Raw genomic sequence first — 6000 nt, 5'->3', positions numbered from 1 at the left:
CGTGGACGAACGATAGAGTGAAGGCTAGTATTGCTTTTATCAGTGTAATATTTCAATAAGTAGGTCGGGTAAACAAATCAATGTTGAACGCGCGTGCAATTTTTTAAAGTGTGTGAATTAAGGTGCCTTTTCCTGCGACCAGTTGGCACGACGCCGAGTGCGCGACTGCAATTAGCCAAAATTATGCTCAAAAACAACTTCGGAAGCAATTAGCAGATGTAGACTCAACTTAAGGACCACGCTAAAACAGTTTACTAAAGTCCGACCCCGGATGAGATTTGTTTTAGTAGTTTATCGGTAAAAGAACTTATTTTTTACAATTCGAATCAAGGAAATTCGGTGCGTTGCTGGAACTTTTGCAAATATCTGAGAAAAATGTTTATTATTTTGTCTCTTTTCGCATAGCACTTCTTTCAATTGCTGTTGGTACGAATAGATATTTTTGTTTCTAAGCCTCGTTAATAGATTTACATATTTGGAGTACAAAGACTAACTTTTAATATCGATTTTACTACTCGATATCTAAATGTGGAAGTAAACAGAGCAGTAAATATCTATTGTCTGCACCATTAGTGCGTGTAAATAAATGAACCGAGCCGGCCGCGCAGGCGACGCGGCGAGCTGCCCGCACACTATCAACCGGACACGACATCACACAACTTAATAAATATTGACATAAACTCACTTTAAATATATTTTGTAGGCAGTATTTCAATCTACTTTTACGAATAAAAAGTAGGAAATAAATAAAAGAGAAAGAATAAATAATAAAATAAAATATTTCTGTAAAACTCCGTAAACAGATTTTCGCCATTTTAAATTCTGTCGAAGCAATTCAATTTTCAATATATTATTTATTAGTTTTGTGTATGCATGGGTATGTTTGCTTCACATTGTGAATAATATTTAATGCGAGGGGAAGTTTGTGGCAATAAACTTATGACCGTGGTAAAATACTATTTTGGATTAAAATTTATTAATTACTTTATAATTACCAATTATTACTAAACTCCCTAACACTCCTCCTAAATGAAGCGTATAAAAATATGCCATTCTGTTATCTAACATTTTTCTGGTCTGCAGTGCCTCGATTCTCTACTACTATCGACTACCGACAACCGGCTAGCTATCGAAATTTTGACATTAAGAATGTATTGCCAAAATGTTTCCTACGACACCCGCCAGAGGCGCTGATCAGATTTTCATACAAAATTTCTCGATGACAGTTCGGTTGTCGGTAGTCGATAGTAGTAGAGAATCGAGGCACAGATTGCAAGAGAGCCCGTCGGATACCCTGTTTTATTAAAGGCAGGTAATTATGCTTGAAGTATTATAAATAAAAAATATAGAGGTAATTTTATTAATAAATAACACGAGTAATAAATACGTGTAGATACTAAGTAAGGTTATTAGCTGAAAAGTAAACATAAGACCGATAAGTCTGTTCAACCTAGCGGGAACACTTAGCTGTGTATTTGTCTAGTACTTATCTATCCATTAGGTAAGTGTAGGTCGATAATGTGTTCATATTGAAATCTAAGCTCACTAATACGACTAATGAGAGCGATAAGGCTATTTTAATATAATTTTGTGGTGTAGATTAGAATAAAAGCTGACTAGCTTATTTCTAATATTTCATCTGCGTGAATTCCTGAACAAATTTCTCATAATTTTTGTTGTTGTAAATGTAAGTATATATTTTTAACTACCTATATCATCAGTTTTTGTGTCTTCTGCTTCTTTTCTTTTTTTTGTGAGAAAAACAATTATCTAATGACGCAAACACTCAAACGTTCATCATAGAATTATTACGCATGGTAGGATTTATCATTGATCAAGTATTTTATTATAATGCAAAACATTCGGATCCAATACTTGGTAGATAGTAATTAAATTAAAACACAAATCAAGGTTGAATTAAATTTTAGTCAATTAATGTAATTAATTGCAATATAGGACGTGAGTTCAATACTCCTTTCATGTCTCAATTTACACATCGTCAGTGTTGTCCGTCGCGCGGCGTACCGTTGATTGTACGGCCCAATAAAGGGCATTGTTCAGCGAACGAGGAATTTCCCACAGTGTCATATGCGTGGCCTGTCTGTAATTGAGTTAATCATGAATTCGCCATTGATCACTGAAATATAAAAGCGAAAATGTTCCGTTAATAACTCACTCAGTCATGCGGGTGAGCATTAAAATCCAAAAGTATTTCGATACGATCGTTTAGGGGTAAGTAACAAGTTTATCAACTTCTTTACCTTATTCCGAGGTATTCGTATGAAATAAATCTTTTGGGGCGTTTAGTAGATAAAACAAATTAATCACGGTTAGATAAGTGTGTCTGGAGGAGGCATAATGCGAGGTCGGAGTGGCGTGCCTCCGGGGATACATCCTGTAGCTCCAAGTTGCCTATAAAATTTTACGAGCGCACCGTATGAGCCATTATAGCTCTTGTCGATGTCACTTATGAGTGTCTGACGTAGTTTGTACGACGAATATAGTTTTAAAATAAAATAAAATTCAAATCTGTAACCCTCGGTAACGTCAAGTATGTACACGTTCCTTTATATACCTCGTGTTTAAATATTCATTTAATAGGTGTGTTCATTTTAATATTTTGTAGAATTGGCTTGAGCTGTCTGATTTATGTTCTCAGTAGGTGTAATTCCCAGTGTAATAAAACTAGCAATAAGTCTAATATGCTTAGTAAACTTTAAGTAGGTACTGTCAGAACATATATGTATTTAACATAAATAAGTTTGTTCTCGAATCTCATCAAAGTAATAATTTTGCATAATTGAGTAATAATGTACAACATATTACTAGACGTGTTGTAAATATACAGACATGTACGTTCGCTTCAGAAACGCGTTTGCCTCAGGGTAATCATTGCGAGCAGAGTTAACGAACTCTGAATACAAATCGAATGTAGGTGACGTGTATAGTACGTACAGTACGTATTATGTACATAGAACACAGTTGTACGGCTTCAGTAAACCGTCTTATTCAACGGTTGTCTTGTGTATTACTCCTAGTGTGTGCACTTTATTTCTAGTCGATAGCATGATTCGACAAATATAACGATGATAGTAAAATGTGAACGAATGTAAGTCTTAACGGGTTCTTTATTTTGTTCTAGTTCATTGTTAGCGTTACTCTGTGATTTTATGTGCGTGCTTTAATAGGTAGATTTGCTAGACGATTTGGCACGGTAGGCATAGTACTCAGTAGAGAAAATAATTTGATCTAGTATAGCTTTTTGTGTGATAAAAACTACGTTATTGTTATTAACAATCCAACAAATTTTATTTATAAAAGCCTAAAAGTCATGACAGAATATTTTCAGAAAGCCTAATGATAATTTTGTTATTGGTCAGTACATTGTATTTTCATGAAGTTATTTTCTTAGGGTACTCGGAATGTAGGTGTGTATTTCATACCAGAATAATAATGAATGGTTGATTTCCCAGAATAAGAATAATAATATGAGAGCATGTTTAAATAATGGCTACCAAATGGTACCCAGTCTATACTGAAATCCACTAGCCTAAATGATTATTATTACTACTTACAAGTTTTAACACTAAATATAGAAATTTTTGTCATTAGTGAACCAACCTTTCGTTTTCAATATATTTTTAAACGGCCAAATGGAATTTGAACCCATAAACGTTCTTTCGCATCAGCAGTAACCCACGTTACGTGACAGTTTAAACCAAAAATGACAATATTGGAATAAATACAAAAAAACACAGTTTTTTCTAATTAACATTAAGTACACGCTGTTTACTTAAAATATGTTCTAGCAAATTATTTCCTCTGTACGAATAAAATACTTTGAAAATGAACTCCGTCGGGGCCCACTGGAAATGCCGTTCAGTAGCAATTAAAACTTTCTTACTGATCAAACTTTTACAGTCACATCTTCCCGAGGACAAGTTGCCCGTAAGAGTCTGAAGGAGCGTAAATGTGACTACAGTTACGTCGCGAATGGTACCTCTCACTAACATAACTTGTCTGACGTATGCCCTCAACCCCCGACGACAATGTCACTGTTTACCGCTTTCCATATACCTTTCCAGTACTTGTGTCAAAATAATATAGCGCATCGAATGAGACTTGCTTGTTTTTCTGTCTACCGCCGAGATTTAAGAATCTTTTGTTCCCCAATATAAGACAATGTAAAATTCCATTTCCATCCAACGTTCAGCCGCCTGGTTCAGTCCTAAGTAATGAAGATCACAAAACTTACAATATTGTTCGTCTCATCATATATGCATTGGAATTAGAATGAGTTTTTGCATATAACTTAAAGAATGTCGTGTACAAATTCTTGCGTCAACTGTGAAATATTCACAACTATAAACACATGTTTTTGACAGCAGCCGTTGTAACGCTGTGCTCAGAGCGGAATTTGAGGATTTATTTTGGCCCGTGATTTATTACTGCATAACCAGTAGTTTTATTTATATATACATAGATGTATAGAAAGCGAATAAGTAAATCTTGTATTATGATCAGACATGGCAATTTGTTCACATGCTCAAAATTCAATAATCGTTGAGTTATCAAAACTTTTTTATGGTTCTGTAGTACGGCATCAAACTTACGACAGATGCACGTAAACTCTACGCGTAAATTTTAATCATAAAACTAGTTTTTGAAACATTAAAAGAACAAACTTCTAGATTCATTGATTTTTGTGGCACTTTTAAAGCTGTAGTGATAAAACGCAAGCAAAGTTATGGCCGAAACTGGTGGATGAAGTTGAGTTTTATGAACTAACTTATAGTTTATATGAACTTGGTTTCGGGCGCACAAGCGCGGTATGTAGGTACTATATCAATGAAAATAAACACTTCTGCATGCATGAGAATTCACTGAAGATAATAGAGTCGCATAAAATCCTCGGATTTTACGGCTGCGTTGTTTTGAAATCTTGTTTTATCTACTGATACGTGAGGTCGTTAGAACTTTATACGATGTGTTTGAATCATATCTAGTGACTGCTTGTGGCGCAAAAAATATATTAATATGAATGTCTTTAAGAATCCTTAAAAGTTATTAAGACTTGGAATGACCGCACAGCAATTCGAAATTGCAATTTCTGCATATTCGAATCTGATATTACTAGCACATCGTTTTCTTTAAAATATCAGAAAGGAATGATTTAAAAATTCAAATGTAATAAAGTTTCCAATAATGTCTAAATCAGCATGTTTCAAAGCACAAATGATTTATCTATAAGTAATTTCAGTTCTTAGGCTATTGAACTGTCAAAGGATCCGAAAATTGGACGCTCAAATATTTATCTCAGGATCATGTTCTGGCCACGATCGGCTAATGAAAGCTAACAGAATTGATCTTACTTTATATTTAAACTATTCTAATATAATCGAATCTTTGCCGAAACATCAGTGTGAATTATTGAGTTCGTTCGTGCTTATAAACAATGCATTAGTAACATAACACCATCTTTCACTTAAGGTCCCCGCAGACAGTATTACTATCAAAATACCTTCCGTGGCAAAAACACCCGTAAATTCCATTATACTAAAGGAGATACATGTTAATCGTCCAGTCACTAACTTAATTAAAGTGGGAAAGAAATGTGGTAGAGGATTGCACATCAGTCAAGTGAGGAGACGGGTGCCCCCTCAAATCCGTGTAAACCCGACGTCGCAAGACGAGGCAGCCACTGACAGATCACTTGTCAGTGTCCTGTACCGCTGCAATAACAATCCCATCTTTTATGCAGTCGTTTTGTCCGCTTTTTGTTTTACCCATTGTTGTTACAGTATTGGTTAGTTTTGTGAATAGTTTTTTGTTTGTACGACAAATGCTTGTTTATTTATTCTGTACTCGATGTACTCCCCAATGCGTGAACTACATTCACGAATTGTAAATGCAATATAAGTTTTAAAGCAATCGAGAGTAATTAATGTTCGTTAATTATATCGTTTGTATACGTAATCACCGAGACGAGATGGGTTCCGC

The 6000-nt window shown here is 34.8% G+C and overlaps 1 protein-coding gene across 1 annotated transcript in view; it reads left to right on the top strand.

Moving 5' to 3' along the window:
• The first annotated feature begins 2977 nt into the window (after nucleotides 1-2977).
• LOC142973374 (uncharacterized) overlaps nucleotides 2978-6000 on the top strand; it is a 56467-nt gene continuing 53444 nt past the window's right edge. Inside the window, exon 1 of the mRNA XM_076115030.1 lies at nucleotides 2978-3109. The gene's annotated coding sequence lies outside the window, so the exon portion shown is untranslated. The remainder of the gene's footprint in view (nucleotides 3110-6000) is intronic.

This window comes from Anticarsia gemmatalis, chromosome 5 (assembly GCF_050436995.1).
Source record: "Anticarsia gemmatalis isolate Benzon Research Colony breed Stoneville strain chromosome 5, ilAntGemm2 primary, whole genome shotgun sequence".
Lineage (NCBI taxonomy): Eukaryota > Metazoa > Arthropoda > Insecta > Lepidoptera > Erebidae > Anticarsia > Anticarsia gemmatalis.
This window is presented reverse-complemented; position numbering and strand designations above follow the sequence as displayed.